General features: G+C 43.1%; 1 protein-coding gene across 1 annotated transcript in view; it reads left to right on the forward strand.

The window, feature by feature from the left end:
- The first annotated feature begins 7,659 nt into the window (after positions 1-7,659).
- The window catches only part of LOC117893052, a 90,260-nt gene continuing 72,165 nt past the window's right edge, over positions 7,660-25,754 (forward strand). Inside the window, exons 1-2 of the mRNA XM_034799436.1 lie at positions 7,660-7,822; positions 10,952-11,005. The gene's annotated coding sequence lies outside the window, so the exon portion shown is untranslated. The remainder of the gene's footprint in view (positions 7,823-10,951; positions 11,006-25,754) is intronic.

A 25,754-nucleotide genomic window follows, 5' to 3' on the forward strand; every position in this document is an offset into this window, starting at 1 on the left:
TGGCCAGAGCACCTGGTTGTGAAAGAGTTTAAGGCTAAGAAGAAAAATGGGCCCCCCATAACTCTTCCTAGTGGTAAAGCCAGTGCTCCTTCCTCCTCTGCTCATTCCTCCTCTGCTCATCCACCTCTTCCTGCTGCAATTCCTCGCAGTCAAAAAACTAATTTCCCTCTTTGTAGCCTATCAAAATGCTCGCGGCTTACGTAGTAAGCTGAGCACACTTTTTATGGATAGTTTCACATTTTCATCCCATGTTATTGTGTTTACCGAAACCTGGTTAAAGCCGGACATTCTTAGTTCCGAAGTTTTGGCAGATAGGTACACAATTTATGGGAATGATCGTTCGTCTCGGCGTGGAGGAGGCGTTCTGATTGCAGTAAACTCTTACTTCACGTCGGAACTTTTCATGGTCCAGGTTTTACAAGACTTGGAATTCCTCTGTGTTAGACTGATTCTTCCCGGCCAGTCTATTTATGTCACTTGCTCGTATATTCCACCGACTTCGGATGTATTAATATACGAGCAGCACATGTCCGCCTTAAAAACTGTATCTTCCTCGCTATCTGACAAAGTCCATTTAATAGTTCTTGGGGATTTCAACCTGCCAGGTACTGTTTGGTCTTCGGTTAACGAGTCAAATAACCTTGTGCCCATGTCACGACATGATTTTATTGATGGCTTATTAGACCTATCCCTGTCTCAAGTCAACCATGCGAAAAACTCCTTGGGTCGTTTGCTTGATCTGTGCTTTGTCTCGGATCCGACCTTATCGTTGTTAACACGAGCACTCCCGCTCACTATTCCTGAAGACTGCTATCATCCTACTTTCGAAGTGTCGGTAGATATTGGACCTACTGTATCGGATCGTGCGGGTGGGCTATCTGAACGCGTCCGCTGCTTTCGTAAATCCGAGTTTAAGAAGCTCAATAACTTAATTAGGATTTTGATTGGTCCGCTCTGTACTCGTGCACTGACGTCATTGAAGGCACAAACATTTTTTACAATGTACTTGACACAATTTTTGACACGTGTGTCCCACTCTCATGTCCGACTAGATCTGCGAAACCTCCTTGGTTCACCAAAGAGTTATCCAGTCTAAAGAACCTAAAATCAAGACTATTTAAAAAATCTCAAGAAGTTGGTTCTCCCTCTTCTCTTTCTAATTACTTAATAGCTCGGTCAAATTTCACTGTTCTTAATGCTCAATGCTATAGGAACTACCTACTTCGATGCAGGATACGTTTTTCACAGGACCCTAAACAGTTCTACAGCTTTGTAAACAGTAAGCGTAGAACGTCCGCACATCCATCCATGCTATCATTTTTGAATATGTCGGCAAACAATGATCAGGCAATAGCCGATCTTTTTGCACAATTTTTCCAAACCACCTATTCCCAGGAAAGCTACCCAGGCACTATGTATCCATATAGTTTACCAAGGTCGAATGGCATTTTCTGCCCTATGTTAAATGAAGGCTCCTTACTTCATGAACTTAAATTAGTTAAGCCGGTATTTTCACCGGGCCCTGACGGAGTTCCCGGCTGTGTACTCAGGTACTGTGCCGAGTCTCTGTGCGGACCTTTGCTTAAATTATTCAATCTTTCCATCCATTCTTCTTCCTTTATAATTCCTCTCCATAAGAAAGGTAGCAAGTCTGACGCCAAAAACTATAGAGGTATATCTAAGTTATCCGCTATTCCTAAAATATTCGAGAAAATTGTAACTCCGCACTTGCAACATCTTTGCAAATCACTTATATCTCCAGCTCAGCACGGATTTATACGGCGACGATCAACAACCACTAATCTTTTAGAGTTCACCTCCTTTGTCATTAAAGGATTCAAAGGTAACTTGCAGACGGATGTTATTTACACTGACTTCAGTAAGGCATTCGATTCTGTAAACCACTCTCTTCTTGCACAAAAGCTCGACCTTCTAGGGTTTCCGCCCAATCTGTTGAGATGGATTTCTAGCTACCTGTGTTCTAGGTCTCAAAGGGTCCGTTTCAAAAACTCCTTATCTTTACCTGTCATGGTTACTTCTGGAGTACCACAGGGTAGCCATTTAGGCCCCTTACTTTTCACACTCTTTATTAATGTCCTGCCTTCTGTCTTAACAAATTCTCGAATACTTATGTATGCGGATGATGTTAAGCTCTGTGTCCAGTATAAGGACATCTCATTTCACTCTCGCTTGCAAGCTGATCTCAATAGCTTTCAGTCATGGTGTTGCGCAAATATGTTACACCTTAATGCCTCGAATTGCAAAGTAATGACTTTTCATCGCTCCAGCCCCTTACTGGCACCTTACACCCTCTGCGGTAGTTCTCTTGAGAGAATTACATTAGTTGATGATCTTGGTGTTAAACTAGACCCCAAGTTAAAGTTTTCTAAACACATTTCTACCATGGTAAATAAAGCCATGGGTGTGCTTGGGTTTATAAAGAGGTGGTCAAAGGAATTTGATGACCCCTATATAACGAAGACTCTCTATATCTCGCTTGTTCGTCCGATTTTAGAATACGGCTCATGTGTATGGTGCCCTCAGTACAACATCCATCAGGACCGTATTGAATCAGTACAGAAAAAAACTTATTATTATTTGCCCTACGGGGCCTCAACTGGGATGCAACTGTGAGACTGCCATCCTACCGTAGTAGACTTCTTTTAATAAATCTTCCATCCTTAGTTAGTCGTAGAAAAATGCTTGGTGTAATTTTTATGCACAACTTGATCAAGGGGGATGTAGACAGCCCTGACTTGTTGAGCCGCGTAAACTTTACGATTCCCATTAGACCCACTAGAAACTATATTCCTTTGTTCCTTCCAATGTGTAGATCGAATTATGCCTTGCACGAGCCCTTTAGAGTGTTATGCTCGGATTATAATTCTCTCTATCACATTATATCCTCGACTCACTCCCTTCCTCTTCTTAAATCTCTTATACTAGCCTACCTCTTCCGTAGTTAATTTAATTTTTGACTTTGATAATTTTGCTTGCTTAGCTATAGTTGCTCTAGTTTAGTTGTGTTTGGTTCTAATTATCCTCGAATATTAGCCTAACATCTATATTTCCTGCATGCTCGCGACCGGTTCGGTTAATCGCGCCGCGCGTCATGTGGCAGCGCCCCTCGGTCGGTTGGGCGGGAGGAGGGCTGCGTTCTGCTGGGTTCCGCGCGTAACAGGCTTTGGCTTGGTGTCGCATGGGCCACTTGATGGTGCAGTCATTGCATATCAATGTCCAGACATAAAAAAAAAAAAAAAAAAGTTTGGTGATTTTACATCATAAGGCGTATGAATATCATACAAAAATTATTAAATTAGTTTAATAATTAAAACAATGCACACAAGCATATGAAAATATGTACCTAATATTTAAATTTACATATACATATTTACATACAGTTGCACCGCGTGGTACAACAGTCTTTGTTGTTTATAAAAATGGGTTCCATTAAACATTTTTTGAACTTTGAAGTAATATAAAGTAGGTTGAGATATCTCCTATTTGAGAGAAGTGTCCTTATTCTTACAACTTTGGCAGCTCTCAATAATTTAGGCTATTTTTCCAAAAAGAAGCCAAATTGAACGGCAACAAAAATAGCACCAAAATTTGTATTTTATATAAACTTTTACTTTTCCTAGCTTTTTAATATATATTGTTTTTAATTGAAATAATAATCGGTAGATTAAGTCGTTTGTAAACAGACAATTAAAAAATATTAGTTGTTTTGGGTCGTCGGAGGCACTTTAGGGATGAAAAAAGCCAAAGGATCAAAACTCCAGAAGAAGAAAGCTATTATTTGCGGAAATTAGTAGGTTCCTCATCTAAAATGTTACGTATATCTTTAAAATATGTATCCAACAAGAAACTCGTGAAAGAAATGGCGCAATATCCACAATTCGGGTGAAAATGCTGGTTCCTGAGTGCAAGAGGGGTCCTTTAAAGCCGGCCATGGAGCTTAAAATGGATCTTAAAAAATTTCCAAAGATAAGCAAATCTAGATTTAGCTTAAAAGAATATAAATTAAGTTTTCGAAGTCTGAGAAAAAATCCAGTTTAGCAACGACACCATGGGGCAAAGTAAATACAAGGTAGAAAAAACACACGAGTTGGCCCAAATACATATGTATATATGGATATATGTAGATCCTGTTATCCGGAGGAAGCCAATTTTTTTTTTTTTTTTTTTTTTTTGATGCAGAAACTTTAGATCTTATGTAAAACGACTACCAAATGAAAAACACAACCCTTTGACACATATTTATATCTAATAATCATGCTGAGACAAGAATCATGGTATGCGCATGCATGCCTTTCGTATTATAGAGGTGGTTTAGTACCCGTGCTGGAACCGATGATGAATCAACGTGGCTTTGTTATCATATAATAAAACAATAATGCTGCCTTATATGCAATAGAAAATAGATGAATCCCCCAGGAAAGACGCGAACATAAGGTTACATTTTATGACAGGACTCTGAGTCCTTTTTTTGTTGCCAAAAGATTTAAAACAAATTGTTAACCTTTGAATACAATTAAGGTAAACTATAGTAATGAAAAATTGGGAAATTTTCTTATAAATTTGAAGTTCTTTGAGCTTTTATAAAATTGTATTCCAAATACTGGAATAATTTCTTTTCCTTCCACATATTTCCAACTAAAACCATCAAAGCATACCATTACTCTCGGATAAGTTGAATTAAGCCTCAAAGTTGATATAATAGTTTTAAAAAGTTTCATTAGAACCATTGTTTTAATAAAATATCTCAAAGAAAAAAAAATTTTCATGGTGCTATTTTAAACGCCGCAGCTGTACATATGTACATATGTTATAAATATGCTATACATACATACATATATGTACATATGTATGTACATGCAGTTGTTAAAACGTACCAATTGGTGTGAAATAAAATTATGAATCTATTTAAACGATATACTACATATGTATATGTACACAGATTTAACTTGTAACTTAGATTTTCTATTCGATTTATATATTTTCTTTGGTTAGACTACTAGATTAGATAAAAACTCTCATTATTGGGACAATTTATCACGGTTTTAGCCTATTTTTTCCTGTTCCCGTTCTGCTGGCAAGTGATATCCTGTATGGGGTTAGCACAATTAAAATCTTCAAAATTTCAAACTTGCCAAATTGGTCTCCAAAAGGCTAATCTAATATTCTTTGAGGAACAACTTTTCTCATAAATGGTATTAATTTGATTAAAAAAGTAACGAAAAGGTGAAGTTTTGCTTATTTCAATAGGTTTTTACAACAAAGTTATTGAAATTGTATGCCAACATTGTAGATAAGTTACCTTTTAATAAATTTACCAGGTGACCTGGTGCTCCAGGCGTAGTTCGAGTATTGATTTATGCTTTTCGGAAATCACTTTTAGTACGGATCTAATGAAAACAAAAAGTTTAGAAAGTCACCACAGATTTTTGAGCACGGCTTAAAGCAGCGAAAAAAAGCTTTAAGCGTGGGATTCAATTAGATGCTAAATCAAACTTTCAGCATAGCTAAAAGCGGACATTTAAAAAGCTCGAGTTAAGCTTTCGAGGTAGCAATTTAACAAGCAAGCTTTTGGTAACGGTTTTTAAAGCTTAATAAAAACAGTGTTTTGTGCACCCTTCCGAGTGTTGCCAGGCACAGTTGCACAGGTAGGCAACAGGGGTGTCTTTGACGCATGCTTGCGACTATTCGCTCTCTCTCTCTCCCTCTGTTAACTGTGTCTTTCTCCCATTCACTGCTGTCATAGATTTTCTCTCTATTTCTCTTTGGCTGGAGGTTAACACGTAGCAAATGTCAAAGGCATGACTTCAGATTCAAATTCAATTTCAGTTTCAAATTGGTTCTCCAGCATTGGAGCACTTCGCAGCGTAGACGAATCTCAGCACGGTACGCATTCGAAGACGCCAAAAGTCCAACATTAATAAATCTATCGCAACGTAATCAAGAAATAATATTTACATCCAAATTTACTCAAATGGTGCCCCGAATATCGCGAGTGCTGGAAATTAACACATTTTGTACATTATTTTTGATTGTACAATTTTTTTATTCGATAATGGAAGACAGAAATTTAATTTTACCCTCCAACGTGTTCTGCCTATAAACGCGCGCGTGTTTCCCTATAAATAAATATGTGTGTGTCTGTGTGATTGTATGGGTGCTTGTTCGAGTGGGTGTGTGTGGGTGTTTGTTCGAGATGTTCGAGTCTTTATGGGCCTGTGAGAGAGTGCCTACTTATTATATAAAGTACTCTAAACCTTATTGGGAATGCACCAAGCTGCCATTGGCATGATTTCCACTCTGGATTGCCTTTGATGGGGGCAGAAAGTATTCAATTTGTTAATTAAATAAATGCTGGCGCACATAAGTATGCTTCATTGCGGCAAACGCACACGTACACACCCTGCTGACACACACGCAAACGCACACACACATACACACAGTTACGTTTTGGCCATACGTCGATTGTAGCAACATGTCTTCTGACAATCGCAGTACTTTTTTTTCTTTCTGAGCACTTACACACGCACACCGTGCACAACGCAAAGTGTCTGGTGGTAAGGGAAGGGGGCTGTACGGTTGCAAGAGCGAGCTCACATTTTATAAACTTTTATTATTTTGAATAAATTCCGCTCCCTCTACTCTAAGCCCCCTTCGCGACCATCAGTGGCGCTATTTTGCCCTTCGAAATGTCAAAATATTGCAGACAAAAGTCTGTTCCTAGCTTAGGGCATTGCCAGGCTGAAATCCTGAACGACTCACATGTTTTTCATGGGAGAGAGCAGAGAGCACAAAATAAAGCAGTAAAACGTATGCAAATGAATTGAGTTCCTGTACATGCATACAAAAAAATGTAAGTGCATATGATTCAATTAGAGGCGGAAATGTTTAATTATTTATTTTGAGCTCTTGGTACGCATTTACTTGCCTCAGTTAACCCCTAGTTAGGGGAAGGTGGAAGTACCAGCAGTTTCAAATTGACCGCCACTTGTCGCTCTCCCATCAGTCATGCTCTCCCGCTTGTCGGGCTGCACACGCTCTCTCTCTCTCTCACTCTCCCTCTTCTCTGTACTCGAACAGTGCTGTGATAACTCCCAGTGCTCGTGATTTTCTTACTGTTAGATCTATAACTTTGATTTCTATCAGTGCTCTTGACTTCACCTTCAAATACACATTGAAAGTTAGTCCCCTTCACAAAATTCGATCGAATTTACTATTACTGCATGTAAAACTTTTTTTTTGTTGACGCATACGAAAGGTTATCAACTCGCCTTAAAAACATTCGACTTGTTTGTTAACAGAGCTGCGACTCTCGAGCACAGGCGACTGTTACGTTAACAGAGCTGCGGCTCTCGAGCACAGGCGACTGTAACAGAGCTGCTGCTCTCACAGGACCCAAGAGAGCGAAATCCTTTCGCCGCTCTCCGCTCTCAAAACTCAAACTTGAAACGCAAAACTGATTTTTGTGCAACATTTCATGGCATGTTAACAATTGGGGTGGATTCTACCTTACATGTGTTATGTTTTCTGTGCCGTTTTGCCTGCTGTCCATGCCCTATTTTTTGCTTGGCAACACAAATTCGTAGCCGCTCAACATTTTTAGGCACCAGCAACATTTGAGTGCGGGCGTATTTGAATGAATCGGCCTTGCCGCCCCCGAACATGAATGAAACATGTTATGGCCACGGAAAAGGACACAACACAACAGTCAATTTTGCTCCAAATTCAGATAAAGTGATATTCTCGACAACGTGTCGGTGTCCTTCTTAGAGCGACGCTCCGGACGAGTCATCGACTTCAAAGCGTACGCAATCCATACATTCTCCCTTTTTTTTCCAGTGTTCAGTGTCAGTGTGTGCGAGCGCGTTTCAGTGTATATGTGTGTGTGTGTGTGCGTGCGTGACTGTGTGCTATTGGTGTGCGAGCATACAAGAACAATAACAAAAACACACACATCCCATGTATGCCATTGTTGTTGCATGTCTGTTAACAAAAAAAAATTAAAACAAAAAAAAGGAAAACAATTAAGCAAAACAAAAAAATATGAGAGCACCAATTGAATCGGGATTGGATTTAAGTGAATATTAATGTGAATCCCTCCCCAAAGAAGAGGGCCAACGCCAAAGCAGATCAGATCAATGCAAAGATAGACATTTTAAATCCTTTGCAATATACCCTTTCCGGTTCGATCTTCCACCAAGTAAATGTCAATGGAAAAGTAAATCAATGAAAGGGTCTCTCGCTTTCCCCTTTCCCCAGTTATCTGTTCTTCTTTTTTCTTTCTTTTTTTCCATTTGTTTTGGGTGTTCTGTTTCACCGTTGAGTGTTCACCATTTGTGAAAAAATTAGTCAGAATTGGGGAGTATTTCCACTCCTGTTTTACTTATTGGTGGATTATTGATACATATATAATACAGATATGAGCAAATGAGATCCATAATTTGTGCATATATCGTATCATGCATTAGTAGCGTGTGTTGACAGTTTTAGGGCCAAAGATTCGACGAAACGCGGACCAGTTCTGTGCTGTTTGTCTTCTTTGGTTAATTTATTGTGTATTTTTTTTTCGTTTCGCTCAGTGCTGGAAACCGCCTAGCGCCCTGCCCCCGCCCCGTCCAAACCCAGCTGCTCTACCATCTGAGTCAGCAGCGGGAGGGTTGGTTTTGCTGCCGCTCTCCGCTCTTCGCCGTCCTACTGCTAACTCCTTATTACCGTCCCACCACTGACAGTGCTGGTTGTTGTTTTATTTTTTCGTTTTTCTTTTGCGCCACTCTCGTTGCCCTTAACTTTAACTCAATCACTTGCCGTCCCGTCCCGTGCCATTCCGTTCGTTCCCGTCCCGTCTCGTCCGTCGCCGACGTCAATATGGCAGCCATACAACAAACCAAAACGAAACCAAAACGAATCGAACAATACCGCCCGCCACCCACCATCCGCCCTCCCGCACTACGCACTGGTATTATTGCCCCCACACGTTTACTGTTATTTGGAGTTCTCTAAAAAGAAACTGTACAGCTGTCTGTCGCTCCAAGCGAAGGAGAGAGAAGCTGAGTGAAACGCTGGGGATATACAAAAATACAGAGAGAGAACGAACACTCAACACAGTGCACCAGCAAACGTAACAACAACGATATCAATAAAAACATTGCCAATAAATATAATTAATTAATTAATTAATAAATAAATACATATTTACGTACAATAAACTGAATGAAAAGACAATAACGGGACTGAGTAGTCGGGCGCAAAGAAAACAAAAAAATAAATAAGGAAAACGATATATAAACGTTGCACCAACCAACCAACCACCACCACCGCATCACCGCCTCAATGCCTCACAGCTCGCTCGTTCACTGCTAATGCTACCGCTCCACCACTACCACCACAACCACCACTACTAGTACCACCACAACCAATAACACCAAAACCACCACCACCACCAACAAGAACAATAACAAAGAGCCAAGAGCTGCAACAGAACTGCAGTTCGAACTTCGAGCCGAAGCCAACAAAATAAGACAGTAAAGGCCAAAAAAAGATTAAGATAAAGAAAAAGATACAGATACAGATACCGAAAATGTCGTCATATGCAAAATGTGAGCTCCTTCAGAATACAATTGAAATGTTTATTGTGTGTTCGTTGACAATTTAAGAATCTACCATACCAAATACTAAACCATATGATAGCATCCATAGCCCTAGCCCTAGCCCTAGCTATAGCCATAGACCTAGCGTCCCACTATCATTACCATCTATCCTCCCCTATCAATCCGGTACTTCAATGATCTAGGCCAACTAGCGGCATCTAAAATAACTTCCCCTAGTCCCCTTCCCCCATTTGTGCCCTGTCATGCTACCCCTCCAACTTTTGATCTAGACTTGTGACAACAACCAAATAACATTTCATTCATTTCTGTTCTCTTCCATATACGAGTATACAAAATATTAAATAACCAACTCTGTCTGTCATTCTCTTTCACTCTCTCTCTCTCTATCTCTCTCGTTCGCTCGCTCGCTCTCTCTATCTTTATGTATCTACACATCTCTGTCTATCTTGTTCTGCCTAGTTCCTAACATGTATTGAACTTTTTTATTCACTTTATTCCCACAATAAAACAAACTTTCCGCAACTCAATTCATTTTTTGAAATTGAGAAAGAAAATACACAAAGAAAAGAAAGAAAGCGATTTCTGTGGTACAATTCTGTATATGTATGTATGTATATACTTCCCGAAAATTCTCAAACTATTGGCTTCTCGAACTTAAGACTTCCCAGCAATTTAAACATGAAAAACTGTAAATAAAAAATCAATACATAGACGATGTGCCTGCTTCCCCATCAAGACTCTGCATGCTCCGATCCAAGCCAGAAGATTTCTCGTTTTATGAATGCCACATGCCACACACACACACATGACTGACATTAATGGACCTTAACAATAGATCGCCTAACCATCAGCGCCTAAATTTATCCATACAAATTCCAATTAGTAGACACAAACTTATCATGGTAGTGCTGTAAAAAATTGTGTAATTTCCATTTCGTTTTCCGTACTCGTAGTTCCCCAATTCGTTTGATGCGTTCGTTTCTTCATTCGTTCATTCGTTCCTTCGTTCGTTCGTTCGTTCGTTCTGTTTGCCAAGTTCGATTTTGTTGTACGATATTACCAACTTGGCCAGAACCAATGTTGCATAGAGGCAATCTAAGAAGCCAAAAATACAGACCTATAAAAACGCAACAAACAATATCCACAAAACCAAGACATCAATCCAAGTCTAAACATAATCAATCGAAAGTGTTTCTAATCTCGAAAATTCTTAATGTCAAATTCTATTTAAACCAATTTAAACCAAACACGAAATACACACAAAACCCGAAACCAAACCAAATCTAATCGATATCTAAACCAAATAATTGCAATCACAATCGCAGCAGCCCCAGGCAAAGCCCTAATTGATCACAAAGCATATGCGCTAGTGGCTAAAGGTAAGCTATGAAACAATCTTTTTATAAAGCCACTTTCATATCTGTACCCACAATGTCCTTAAACGGGTTACTTAAGCTCCCCCTAATGAGTATGTATTTATTTATATTCAAATCGAAAGCGATTGAAATTGGTGAGCAGGCACCATAATTTCTTAGTAATGAAATTCCGAAAATGAACAACACTCTTCATCATAGATTAAACGAGAAGGGACGTGTGAGACGCTTCTTACGCGTCACAACTTTTATACCCGGCACTCAGTACTACATCTGCAACTTAGCGGTTATTTGTCAAATTTTACATTTTTTCTTCATCTGTCATCTACATCAACAACACTACTCACGCCAACACGCTCCTTTAGCTCGCCCCCCTTCCCTAGAGACACACGTTGCAGAGTCAGGGCAGAGTCGCGGCAGAGGCAGCGGCAGAGGCAGTGGCAGAGGCAGCGGCAGCGACGTGTGAGGGGCAGAGGCCATAAACTGCGCGAAGCAGAGTGTGCTGCTCTAAGCTGTGGGACGGGGTGGGTTTGGCCACTGAAAATTATAATATACTATAATATTGTGGCTATAATAATGATCCAATCGGATCCCAATTTGGTGGTCATTCCCTACGGAGTGGCGTTTTTAGTTTTCTGTTATCTTCATAATTTTAGATTTGGGAGGTTTTCGCCCTTTTGCGGGGGCGGAAGGGGGCGGGGCTCATTTTTGAAATACACTGGTTTCAGTGTGAGCATACAGCAGTCTGGTGCCAAAATTTGGTGGCTCTAGCTCTTATAGTCTCTGAGAACTAGCCGACAAACAAGACGGACAGACGGACAGACGGACGGACGGAAAGAGAAAGACATGGCTCAATCGACTCGGCTATTGATGCTGATCAAGAATATATATACTTTATGGGGTCGTAAACGTTTCCTTCTGTGCGTTACATACATTCACTTTGTGCACAAACACAATATACCCTATTTACTCTTCGAGTACCGGGTATAAAAATCAAACGTGTGCAGTAAAAACTCCAAATTTATCCTTTATCCTAAAATTCTACACCCCAATAAACTTTGATCGATCGATTTCATTACATTTAAATTATGGGCTCGAATGACATATAAATGAATTTTAAATAGTCCATAAATAAATAGCAAAGACCTAATTCGTATGGGCAATCCAATAGCTCTTACGGCTCAAGGGAAATTCCCTCTAAATTATTATCTATGGTCCCTTCTGGAGTTCCGCATTGATTTGTCGCATCTTCGGATGTTGTCGGTGCCCCCCGAGTACCCCGTATTCCGCTTCCACTTCCCTACGGGTTCGGGGGGGTTCACATGCAACTATTCATTTTCAATTATCCTGTTAAATTAATGCCTTGTAGTTAACCTCCTCCCATTCTCATTCTCGTTCCCATTCCCGACTTCCTGCGCGCCAGCAGCCCAGGCCCCCGCCATCACCTAGCGACGGCTCCTTTGTCAGTGGCATGATTCAGCCAGCTATCTGGGAAAAGTTTATTTCATATACCCTTACGCAAAGGTATATTGAATGATTGACCACCTTCGGTCAAGCCTTGTGATAAACGACTACATCGGGGAGCCTGCCACAGACACACAATCCATTCTGCAGAAGGGTATACAAAATTGCACAGTATCCAAAGCACGAATTCTTTCTTTCTTGCGTTGTTTCCCTTCTGTCCCTCTGTGTGTTGCTTTTGTTGCTGGCGACAATTTCAACGGCAGACGGGGGTTTGGCTCTAAAATATTGGTTATTAGCATATAGCACAAGGGGATGGACTGTGTAGGGGTAAAAGGATAAGGGTGTAGCTGCAGAGGGTATGGGGGGATGCTGGGATGAAAGCTGACAAAGCAGCCAATGCTTTTTGTTGCCTTCATTTTGGGGTCAGGGACTTGTTTTGTCATCTTTTGCCTTAGAAAATTGCCAGACACACAGACACCCAGCCAAAGATTGGGTGTGGGGCTGTGGCTGGGGCTGAGTATAGATAGAACCCGCTTATATGTACATCTATTTATCCGGTACCCACAACTTTTATATGGTGCCCACACTGTCCTCCTCCTTGACATGATACTGCCTGCCTGCTGCTGCATCTTTTGTATTGTGAATCATAGCCAAATGCATTGGACGCCACGCCATGGCCAATGGGGCTGACAATGCACAAGGATATGAACAGAGCGGCAGTAAGATAAGTGCCCCAGCCCCAAGTCCCATACCGCATGTCCCACCCTCAGCCATTGGCAGACGCCCATACCCACGTACAGCCTTCATCGCTGGTTGTCGTCATCGCCCTCTCATCATAGCATCGTCCTCAGAGCCACGCCACTGACAGTTTTGCCTTTTGTTCGATGCCCACAAATTCCGTTCTGTTCCGTTCGGTTCGGTACGGTTCGGCTCTCTACTGCTCTACTCTCCGTTCTATTCTATTTAGTTCAGCGAGAGTTAATTTAGCGTTAATCGAAGTGTATTTACACTAGTCAGTCCAGGCCAGGCCAGGCCAGGCCAGCCAAGCCCAACCCAGCCCCATCTACTGCATCATTCATCCGCTCTGCCCCGTGCATCATCTGTGCCCCAACTCTGATTGCATTAACTTGATGGCTGGCTGCATTGGCTTGTCACTAATTAGTTTTCAATCCCTTCCAGCTCCCAGGATACAAAAAATACAGAAAACGAAATGGAACAAAAAATATTCGTACTAAAACTGGCTTGGACTTGATAGTTAATGACTTAATGGGGGTTACCAAAGCAAAGCAGCAGCTGGGGGAGCTGGGAGCTGGAAACGTCATTGTACTACGGGCTAAATGTATTCCTGTGTACCTAATCCCTATAGAAATGATCGATTTTCAATGTTCTAAGCGCAATTGTTTGATCAACAAAATGCAGAGAAATTCATTACCCATTCATTTCCATGGAGTTTGCAGACAGACTAATTAAAGTGGATCTCTGCATGCATGGAAACAGCACTAGCTCCTCTGTTGCTGTTAGAGTATCCATCATAATAGATTTAAAGAGCTAATTCACTAGAAACATTGCGAACTCGCAGCCTCAAATGTTGGGCCAATCTGTTGAGTAATATCTTGGCACTTGACAACCAAACCATCACTTTGGGCTCTGTTTTGGGTTATGCCCCGCTGCTGCATAATCTCCGTTGTTGTGGTTACAAAAACTGTTTTGTGGCAGTGATTGCCAATCGACCAATCTGAATCGGTTCAGTACACGCTTTAAGCTGTCGTCATGTCATGATGTTCCATTAATTTATCGCAACAAATGGCGTCAACAGCGGCAATGAACTTGAATTGTGTGTGTCCTATCAGAACCGTAATTGGTGCACTTCTCCTTTATCCACTTTTGGCTACGGTTTCAGCGAATATCACCTTTCTGAAATTCCTGAAATCCACTATGGAAATCTGACAGAAGCTACGACAGTGAGTTACCCGCTACCCGCTGACATATGTATATGTTATCTTTATGGGATTTAAATTGTTCAAGAAGATCCCTGTCCATTAACAAATAGATGGAAAGCAAGTTGAAGGTTATCGGGAGTCCTTTATGGAAGGCTTGCACGCACTTTCTTTCATTTCAGCCCTGTTCCCTCCTGTAAGTAATATACGAGCATCGTGTGCAAATGCGGATGTGGGTTAGGTAGGTCGCCAAATGGTCCATTTGTTGTCATTGGGGCTTGAAAGTGCTGCGCCTTCTACGTCTCTATTCCTTTCCTACGTGTGATTGTGTGTGTGTGTGTGTGTGTGTTGGTGTTGGTGTTTGTGTGTGCGCGTGCGAAAACCGGATGTTGGCATATGGCTCTTCGACTCAGTTGTGAGTGGAAGGAAACAAAAAGAAAACCAAAAGCAAAAAATGTTGCGCACACACAGACCGATGCACGGACTGAGGCTGAAGCTGAGACTCGAGGCTCAGTAAGATGCATTTGTGTGTGCCACTCTATCGCTCTCTCTCCCTATTTCTCTCTGCCCGTCTGTGTATGCTTAACTAATATGCAACGAACGTCGCTCTGACACGTTGCAATTGTCGCCTGTTGTTGCCTGCCTCCCTACTGCCTGTTCCTCATTGTTCCTCCTTACAATTGTCTGGTGATTTTCACTCCCGGGTTTTTGTGTTTTTTTGTTTCTTTTACTCTTTCCGTACTGCTGCTGCTGCCTCCTCGTGTGCTTTGTTTTGTCTTGAACGACGGGGGAGGTGGGACTGAAGCAATAAATGTTTGCTGCGGCCAAATATGGGGCCTCGTGCATTGTGTGGGGGAATGGCAAAAAGTGTATGCAACAATGTAGCACTCGTGACGTCATCGAAGTGCGGCATACCCTTGCAGCAGAACCTGCAAAAAGAGAAAGAATAATAGAGATCATTGAAGGTATTTCCAATCAGTGAAGAGCAGCTGGAGAAACTTGGACCACAAATTGCAATATCTTTAAATTTCGAAATCTTTGAGTATCGTCTTAGGCTTTGTCTTTGCCATGGCTTCAGCTGTCATTCCTTTCTCCATTTCGTGTTATCAATTTTGGAATGATTAGTTAACTGAAGCCAATTCGACTGGGAATCTAGATGATACATTTAATTTAGGATTCTGTTTCGGTGTATTTCAGGGTAATCGGCATTCCACACGTAATCCCATCCTGTCTTCTCTTTCTGGTCCTGCGCTTTCTGTAGATCCTCCTCTGCCAGTAGTAGTTCTCCTGAATTCTCCCCAATTTCTATGCACATATCCACATCCTTACATATATTTTTCATGTGTCCTTCTGTTCCTCTTTATTCTAATTCTCTATTCTCCATTTCTTTGCCGACCAATCCAGCTGTTTCGATGCAGCTTTGTCTTTGGCCCCCAACTGATTGGGAATTACGTGGCTTTGGCAGCATAAATCAAACTTGTACCAAAGATTTGTCTTAGCTTAAATCCAATCTTGCAACGCTGGCAAAGTCCGGCTTAGATATATCCCCACAGATATATTCTCGAACGTACAGGCACGGACGGAGGCATTTCTGATCGTTTACGCATTCTAGCCGTTGGCGAGGATATAAAACTGTGCTTCATTTCCATAAACCAGCAACTGTTACGGGGCACATACATATGTATGTATGTACATGTGGCATGGGAGGTGGTCCTGCACCTGCACCTGCAGCGAATGTAACTGTATCTGTGAGAGTCCTGCATGGCCCGAGCTTGTGTGTGTTTGTGTGCGACAGGTAAGTGAATTTATGTTGCACACGCTATGCGAAACATGCCACTGCATTTTGCCCATGAAAACGTGGTTAGCACCAGCACCAACACTGTACTGTCCTGCCTTGCCCCCAAGGCTGACTGCGGCGGCGGCAACATCCTGAAACATCCTGGCAGCAATGTCGCCCCAGAAATGAAACGAAAACTTTCACAACCCCACGAAAACGGTGCAGAAATATTATTTATTTGCTGACGGTCGAGAGTCCTGCCGCCTGACTTCAGCCTACCTGGTGTTTTTGGGGTGTGTGTGTGGCAAGCTGACCCTGCCCTGCCCAGCCCTGCCCCCATCCACCCTTTATGCGGCTCACTTTACCCTTCTTTATCCTCGTTTCAACTGCACTTTGGCCATTTGCCCAGTCTCTCTGTCTGTTTCTCTCTCCTGCTGCGTGCAACGCATATAAATCGTTCAAGGGGCACGTTCCCCCTCCTCCCTCCTCAGCCATTTGAAACACAATGGCAGAGAGGCAACCCGAAATGGGAATACAAGTCTATGCGACTTTGCAACTCGTGAAATTAGATTGAAATTGCAAAACTACTCTCCATATTCCGTATTCTACTCCATGCTAAGGAAAGCAAGAAATCCTTTGATGGCTACCCCAAACACACACTAACACACACACACACATAATTTGGACACATGCTGAGCATCGAAATTGTGGCGGAGTAGGAACTGGCGAATTGCCGACTGCATTGCAACAATTATGGGCTCATTGATGGTCCTTAAAGGATGATTTGCCATTAGACCATAAGACGACAAGGGATCTAAGAGATCGAAAGATCATGCAGCAAGTTGGGTATTAAATTTTGGTCATTTGTTCCGGCCGAAACCCAAGCCCAGATCTTGCTGCGATCCGCGGCTGGGCAAGGGAAGCTGCTACCTAAGAGCCTTAGCAGCAGGACTATACGGCCCGCACAGCATCTACCATATACCCTGCTACCATTTATCCATCTGTACATGTAGATTGTGCTTATTTTGCTCTTCAATTTCTACATTTAATGGAATATTTTGACCCTTTTTTGATTGGACATTTTGCATCTACATACGTGGCCACTCCAACCCCTCCCACTTAGCCATGAACTAAAATTAGATTGCTTAACCTACAGTACGAGTATTGTCCAAAGTTTGTGTGTACGTCCATGCGTGCGTATATTTGATCCATTTTCCATATTTTCATACATCAATTCGTGACCCATGCGAGAGTTCATTGATTTTTGTTTTGGTTTCTCTTCGAAGCAATTTTCTGTTCGTGTCCGTCGTTCTGTCTCTCTGTCTCTGGCTCTGCCACTCAGTCTTTTTCCATGTTGAAATTACTTTTTATTCTACAATGTACTCGTAGAATATTCGCATTCCCCTGTGCCTGCCTCTGCGAATGCTCCTTCGGCCGGGCATGGGCTTTGTTTTTGCCTATGCGCTCAAGGATATCAAATTTTTAACCACGCCTCACACATGACAGCACAGCCCACAGGACGCACACTGGACACGAAGGACAGAGGCTGAGCCACTGCTGGTGGTGAAGGCCTTTGGGAAAGACTGATTCAAGTAGTACCCAGTCCACGTCCTTGCGGTGTGACTGTGTGTGACGGTGTGACTCACACAAAACTTGAAAATGAGACCGAATTTCTCGTCAACAATGTCGCAGCTACCACCAGCAGCACCTGCCACCACCTGCATCAGCAATCGCCTGCCAACTCCTGCCGCAGCCACCTGACCGGATGTGCCCCCCGGGGTCTGTGCCATGGACATGCAGAAAAGTCCAGTGACAACCAACCTAAACTAGGACTAAAATATCACTATGACAATCCATTCGCAAGTGGAGAAGTGTAAAAGATGTTTCTGCACTCCTGGCTTGACTTTTCAAAGAGTTTTTCACTTTGACAGAACAAAACAGATCCTAAACTTTTATTTCGGCATGGAGTGGGAATTGTTTCCTCTTCCCTTTGATTACACATTCCTTGATTTGTTATTATAGACACTTATTTGATAACGTTTAGTTTGGGGGACTGTCGGAAATTGTCGTAAGTTTTGCGTACTGTTCGCATTAGCGAATTTTCATTGCACACTGCCATTTATTTACACAGATAGTCGATTATAATCGACAAGTTTGCTATGTTGAACTGTTTTAAGAGCGGTTTAACTCCAAATTTCTAGTGCACTTTTGAGTAACTCTCTTCGCTTGTCCAGAGCTCTCTCGCTTCTTTAGAGTTTTTTTCCAATTATGGTCGGATTTTGTTCGATTGAAAGGGTGGTTCCGCCTGCAGGTCTTTGCAAGTCCCAAGGCAGCTTTTCGACCCTCTCCCTTTGGCTTTGTTTTCGTTTACGTTTACCCACCGATTCGCTTTTTTCTACTCACTCGGCCCCTGCCTTTCCTGCTTTGTTTTGCATATGACAAACACATTTTTCTTGGACTCCCCACCGCCACAGTTGCCCCGCAACCCTTTTGTGGACGGGGCTTTTTGTTTGTTTGTTCCCCAGAAGTTGAACCCTTTTTTCTTTGACTTTATTTTGTTGTTGTTTACTGTGCAATAAAGTGTATGTGTGTGTGTGTATCGGCGAGTGTTGGCTTGTTGTTTTCTTAATGTTTAATTCTCACTTTCACGCAATGTTTTCATTAAAATGCCCCCCCACCTCGCCACACAACAACAAAACAAAACCCAACGACACAAAGCGGAATAGAAACTGGCCAAAAGGAGAGACACAACAAAAAACAATAAGCAGCATAACAATGGCCAGGAGCTTCGCATTGAGCCGAGCAACTTTTTGGGGCAAGATTTAACTTTATTTTTTCCTAAGCATAACGCTGATTTTTGTTTGGATTTCTACCAATTTATCATGAATTGTATGCACATGCAAAGAGCAAGCAGAAAGGACCTACAAGTGCAGCTAAAACTCTCTCTTAAGGTGAGAACTTAGTAAGAAATAATGGGCTTCATGCGATCCTTTCCCTTGAATGCCGAATCCCCATAATGTATGTACACATCGGAATAGCCAGAAATTTCACGGACATGTATTATTATTAGTGGCAGACAACATTGCAAATTTCAATTAATTAATTGTCATATTGGTGCTTGCCACTTGAGTACTTACTGTAAAGGTTTGCCCTTCATTGTATTATGCATTTCACTGAAAGAAAGAGGCTTGCCAGATATTTGTTCTCCTTTTTTGCTGTCGATATCCGAACTGTAACCAACAACAACCGCTGTCATCGATGACATAAGTACGATCATTAGCTAAAGATTATATGTTTATGTTTCCCAAATCCTCGCTTATCATCAATTAATCAATCATTTAATTATGCCAAAGTCACCGACTTTGCGAAAGGCAACTTTCGTTAAGGAATGGCAAGCTGAGGCCATCGATTGGAGGTCACATTGGTAGTTAAAGAAATTCTTTGAGCATATATATATGTATGTATATGTAATCAGTTACAGGATCTTTGGGATACTGAAAGGATGTGCTATGTAATATATGCCTTTCTGTAAGATCTATGGAATCTATAGCTTGGGAGATGTCCCAGGGATTTCCTCCAAATAAAGATGGAAGGAAAGGAAAAGATAGGGAAAGGAGAAGGAACGCAAGGAATGGCAAAGAAAGGGCAAAGTTGTTTGTTTTTGGGTTAGGGCTGGGCTTTTCGTGGTGGGTGGGGGGTGGGCAGAGGTGAGATTTTGGGTTGACTTTTGGGTCCGCTGATGTTTTCATTTCGTGTTGCCTGTGGATCAACAACGGTGAGGGGGGAGACAACTTTTTTATGGGTGATGGGTGAACACATGCAGAAGCCAAGGCGGCATCCTTTTAGGCCAGCTTGGCAGTCACGCCGGCAGGAAAAACCTTTCTCCCCCTACATTCCCATTCAACATCTGTCTTTGGCGGCTCTTTTGTTTATTCTACTTTGGCACATTTTGGAAACAATAAAGCAAAACTTTGAGCTCTTTGTGTCCTGCTCGGCGCATCCTTTGACGCCGCCTCCTGTGCTGTTCCGTTCTGTCCCTTTCGTGGTTATCCTTTTGCCTGGCATTATCTTCATTGGAGCAGCATTGAATCGTTGCTGCCAGTGCCGACTGCGCTGCAAGCTGGCCATAAAAAGCGAATTACGGGCAAAAGGCATCAAAAACAAAAGGCAAAGTTGCCTCAAAAGCGACACCCCTTCCCCCCTAGAACCCAGCACACCCCCTGTGACCCTTCAACTATGAAAGGGTGAAGGGGAGTGAGAGATTGGTAAAGTGGGAGAGAGGCAACTCCCAACTTTTGAGATATTTATGCGACTTTTTTTCCTGCATTTTTTCTGATATTTTCAGGAATTTTTGCTTATCGATTTCTATTCTTGGTTAACTTTTGGGGGAAGGTGCAAAAGAGGTGCAAAAAGGAGGTGCCAAAGAGGTGCAAAAGGGGTGCAAAAAGGAGGTGTGGATATGTGCATGGGGATGGGGGATGGTGGATGGGCTTAAGGGATCCCCCAATTCACACGGATTGAGTTCATCTGGCTAAAGAGATTCCATAGTTTTTCACAGATAGTTTCAAAGAAAAGAAAGGGAGCACTAATACTCATACATATGTGGGAATATGTAAGAGGTGACTTGAGTAACTCCTTAATTAAAGATAATATTTTAATGAGTGTTGCTTTGCGGGTCTTGCTCCTTCCAATCTCGAAGTGTAGCCTTAAATCTTTAGCCACCTGTAAGGCAACCTCGATGCACTTCAGTTTTGCCAAATGACAGAAAGATATTCTCTGCTCCATTTAGCTGCTATTTGGGGCCCTTTGTGTCGTTTCCTTTGCTGCCACAGAGATAGCCACAGCCTGTGTCTTGGCTCTGACTTTGTGGCTTTTAAATTGCTTATTTGGCTTAGTCGTCCGCCTTGTCGTAGATCTCGTCAGCGCCATAGCCATAGCTTGATGGGCTAACCGCAACGTGCCGAGCGGTTTAATAACCCTGGAAACGATGCCAGCCAGTGACAAGCTTAACCACAGCCAGATGGGAGATGGGAGTTGGGAGTTGGGAGCTGGAAGATGGAGCAGGAGCTTGGGGTTGCAGTTGAGAGATGAATAATCGAGGCTGCAGCATGCCCTCAGAGAGAACTGATCGCAGTGGTGCATAACCAAGCTAATAAACATAGCAACTTTCTTGTACTCGTGCTGCAAAAGTTAGTCGTGAACCTTGTTCAGGTCCCCCGTCACTCAACTCCACTCTGCAGCCCTGGCCCTGCCATCCCACTAGTTGATTAATAACATTACACCTGCTCTGTAGACTTGGGGGGTGGCAGTCTGGAGTACTTCCTGAATATAATTTTGCTTTAGTTTTGCGCTTTGAAGGACTCTCCTTGAAGGCCTCTCTCATTGTTGCGTATAAAAGAGCCGCTGCCAAAAAGGCTTAACCGCTTGGAAACTCTTCAGCAAGTTGGTGTGTTTTTTTTTTTGGCAAATTCCGCAACTCGCAGCAAAAATCAAAAATCAAAAATCAGAGAATGGCAAACGAAAAAAATCAAAAGTCTCGAATTGAATGGCTGGCAACTGTTTGGGTCGGCAATAAATCATTCAGTGGATTACATGCCCACACGGAGTGCCATTACATGATTGATACGCTTAAACTTGTACTGACTGGCTGCAACTGTATCTGTATGTGTATCTGTAGCTGCAGCTGTATCTGCATGAGTATTCGTAGCTGCAGCTGTGTCAGGGGAGTTGCTGCAGCTGGGTTCAAATTTAATTGCTTTGTCAGTGCAACATTTCTGTCCCTTTTGGTTTTTTGTTGGGGCAATTTGTGACAGCTGCAAGTGGACAAATATCGAAAGGTGGCAAACTCAATTGAGTCCGCTCCCAGTGCCCTTCGATGTGTGCCTAATTGCTCAAGTGGCTCGGAGTGGCTCTGGGCAAATGAATGATGCATTTTCCTACTGACCAAAAATGCACAAAAAAGCCGACTAGTGTGATACCTTCGATACGTCGAAGCTTTACCTTTTCGTTCCTCCTACACGCACCATGTATGGATCAACTCTCCATGCCTTGCTACTCCACGAATCAATGGGTATTTAAGAAAAAATTTAAAATAATATTGCAGTCCGAGAGACCCCGCCGATATGGCCGTTGGACATGGCTCGTCAAATGCGCAAAATGCAAACAGAATTTCCTCAACGCCCCAGATTCAGTTTCAGATTCAGATTCAGACCATTCTCCGCTGAGCCAGCGGTCCATTGGTCCTTTGCTCCATTGGTCCCTCTGCGGACGCGTCATTTGGGTCAGTGGAAAAGGAGAGGAGCACGGGCAGCGCGGGGCAGCAGCAATCCCCAACAGTTTTGCGGCTAGGGTCAACATTTGCAGCTTTCAGCTTTTCATTTTTCGCCATGGAAATTGAGGAGCCAACAATTTTGGGCCAGCATATTTCGCATCGAACAAAATGGGTGGAATGAAAAATGCAAGACGATATAATTGATTTATTCCAGAAGCGATTTCGTGTGCGCTGTTCGAGCTGCACATTTTTTTGGGCAACTCTTCCCCTCCCGCCCGCGCAGACCCAACTGCAAACAATATTCTGCAACACAGCCCTGTATGGAAACCAGTCGAAAATTAATGCGTACACGTATGTACATATGTACAACAGGCGTATACGAGATGGATTGCCAGCCGAACCAAATATCTCTCCCTGACTATCTCTGCCCGCTTTGTTCGCTCTCCAATGTGCGCTGAAAGCGAGCTGTATGTGTGTGGTAACTGTGTGTGTGTGTGTGTGTGTATCTGTGTGTGTATTTTGTGCTTAATTTTGTGAAATGTTTGCCTGGTTTTCAAACTCACAACGTTTGCCTAATTTTAGCCAGCAACCCAATCAACTCACGACCAACCCCAATCCCCATGCCCAGTATCATCCCCAATCCCTAATCCTCAAACCCAAACTCTCATGCACAGTATCATCCACAAACCCCAATTCAGCACCAATTCCAACGCAAAACGCCAACTCCAGTTCTCCTCCACTCATCTGGCCTGAAGTGTGTTCACTTGTTTTTGTTGCCAGAAGTTGCCAGCCCTTAGAAGTTGATGAGATGCTTATTATGTATATTGTCCTCTGCGGCTGAATGACGATGGAGATGAAGAACCTTTCCAGCCAGTTTATATGTTAATTTTGCGATCAAACAGGTGAGAGTGGAGTTTGCCCAAGGAAGCAGGTCACCACCCTAAATATACAAATAAGTTACGGATCTTTTTTGGTCAATTGTTAGTAGACCTTGAAGTTCCTTGGGTATTGCTGGCATTCAAAAACCTTTTGGGAGGCATAAATAAAAAAGGAAAGCACCAGCAAACAATTACTTTTTTTCTCCACAAGGTTATTCTTGCTTCAAGAATGACAAAACACCCATGAGAAAGTAGAAATTAGTTGGAGCGAAGCGATCTTCACCATCGAATGGGAAGTCCCAAACTTTCTGCTCAACTAGCACTTGGGGGTTTGTCTCTACTTGATGCCCTGCCTCAAAGCTAATTCGTTCTGTCCAATCCACGCGGTCGCCTCTCTCTCTCTCTCTCTCTCTCTCTGCGGGGTCATCTTTCTCTTTGCATAATGCGCTGCCAGTTTAAATGGCTTCATTTTTGTCAAGCGTCCGCTGCTGCGGACTGCGGGAAATACTCGTATTCGTATCATGGCGCGGCCAAGAAGTGTAAATTTAATTTCATTTCATATAAATTTCAATCCCGAATAACGCGAAACCTGAGCCGCGGAAATGCTGGGACCTGAACCGTGCCCAGCAGATGCCCAGCTGCCCAGTTGCCGCTCTTCTCTCTACTATGTGGGGTGTTCCAGTTGATGTTTTTTGATGTTGTTGCGGGTGATGATGATGATGTGGTTCTGGATGAGACGCTGTGGACGCTGTGGAGTTTGGCCGAGAAAGGACGACGCGAAATTTATTTAACCTGCGGGCGCAGAGCTCATATTTGAATTTATTTGCATGGCCCACGCGCGCTCTGTTTGGAAGTGGAAGTGGGTGTGGCAGAGAGTGGCTGGCAAGTTCTGCGAGTGGATAGGTGGCTCCTGGAGTGTGTCCTGCCCTGGCCTCGCCGCTGTGGCACTGAAGTAATGCCAAAAAGTGCGCAAGCAAAAAACGCAAATTGTGACGACGACGACGACGAAGGACGAAAGAAAAAACTTTTGCACAAAGTTTTTGCAAGTTGTTTGTATGCGCACTAACCCCTCACCCTGCACCTCTCACCACCTCCTACACAGCCACGCCCACACAATTTCGCCACACAAAATGAGCCGAGCGCGCGCCCCGTTGACACATGCAACGCCACCTGACGGCCATCGCCATGAATTTGAATGTATCCTCCCACCTTCCTGCTCTCCTTCCCTCTGCCCACCGCCCACCGCCCACCACCCTGCCATCCGATCAGCCAAAAGGCAGAGAGGCCCCACGTGAAGGCGAAGGTGAAGTCGTGGCCCAGGCCAACGAGTGGAGTCTGGGACAGGGAAGACACCAAAGGGGGTGGTGCGAGGGGGTTTTGTGAGTGAGAGCTGGTAACTGTAAACTTTGCCCGTGGCACCCCGAACGAGAGGGGTGGCGTATATCGGGCGTATACGTAATGCCATTTTGGTGTAGCATACTTTTATGCGACATTTAAATTCATTACGCCCCACAGGAATAGCCAGAGAACGCGACTCAAGCATCCTGCAGCATAAGCAACCAGGCACCTACACATGGCTATAGCTGTGGCGGTGGCTTAACTACAAACATGGATCGATGGGATCTGTTTCTTAGAAATTAAGAGGAGAACGTTTCTACCTTTGGGGCTTAAAATTTCCTCTTCTCGGAATCAAAATAAGCTGAAAGGAGCATCGAGGATGTGTCTCACACATAAAGAAGTTGAGGAGAATCATCATCTTTTAAAGTATTTCTCCCTTCCCCACGTTTCCCCGCGTGTTTTCATATGTAAAGCCTGTGCGAAAACATTGGGAATACCTCTGGCAAAAAGGAGCTTCAGCGTGTCCATGAGACTGTCCAGCTAAAGGACAGCTACCTTGGCCCCTTGCTCCTCGCTGCTGTTGCTGCCATTTTAGCTTGAAGGGCATTTCACTTTTCCGGCGAGCTCGAGTTCACTTGAAAGTTTCTGCATAGCATAATTTTGGCGAGGCATTTAAATTCATTTTAGGCAAAAGAGAGAGAGCCAGCGGGAAAGAGAAAAAACAAGAAAATACTTGTGCCAAATTAGTTGGGATGCCCTGCAGATGGACAGCAGCTGGCAGTTGGCCATACCTGGGGATGAGATGAAGATGGAGCAGAGGAGAAGGCTATGCCCAGGCAGATGCTGGCTTAATTAGCTCCTCTGATTCGTGTGGGTGAGATTGTCGTTGGGCCTTGTGCCTCGTGCCTTGTGCCTTGTGCGAATGTCTTTATTAGAATGCAACTGTTTGTCGGACTCTTGAGAGGCTTTAGTGGGCTATATCCTGTTCGTTGCCGTTAGGTGCCTACTGCTCCTGCTCCTGCTCCTCCGACTGGCTTCATCTCTTTGCTTACTCATCCAACTAGCGGCTGCAGCTGCTGCTCCAATCTCT

Source organism: Drosophila subobscura, chromosome A, assembly GCF_008121235.1.
Source record: "Drosophila subobscura isolate 14011-0131.10 chromosome A, UCBerk_Dsub_1.0, whole genome shotgun sequence".
NCBI classification, from domain to species: Eukaryota; Metazoa; Arthropoda; class Insecta; order Diptera; family Drosophilidae; genus Drosophila; species Drosophila subobscura.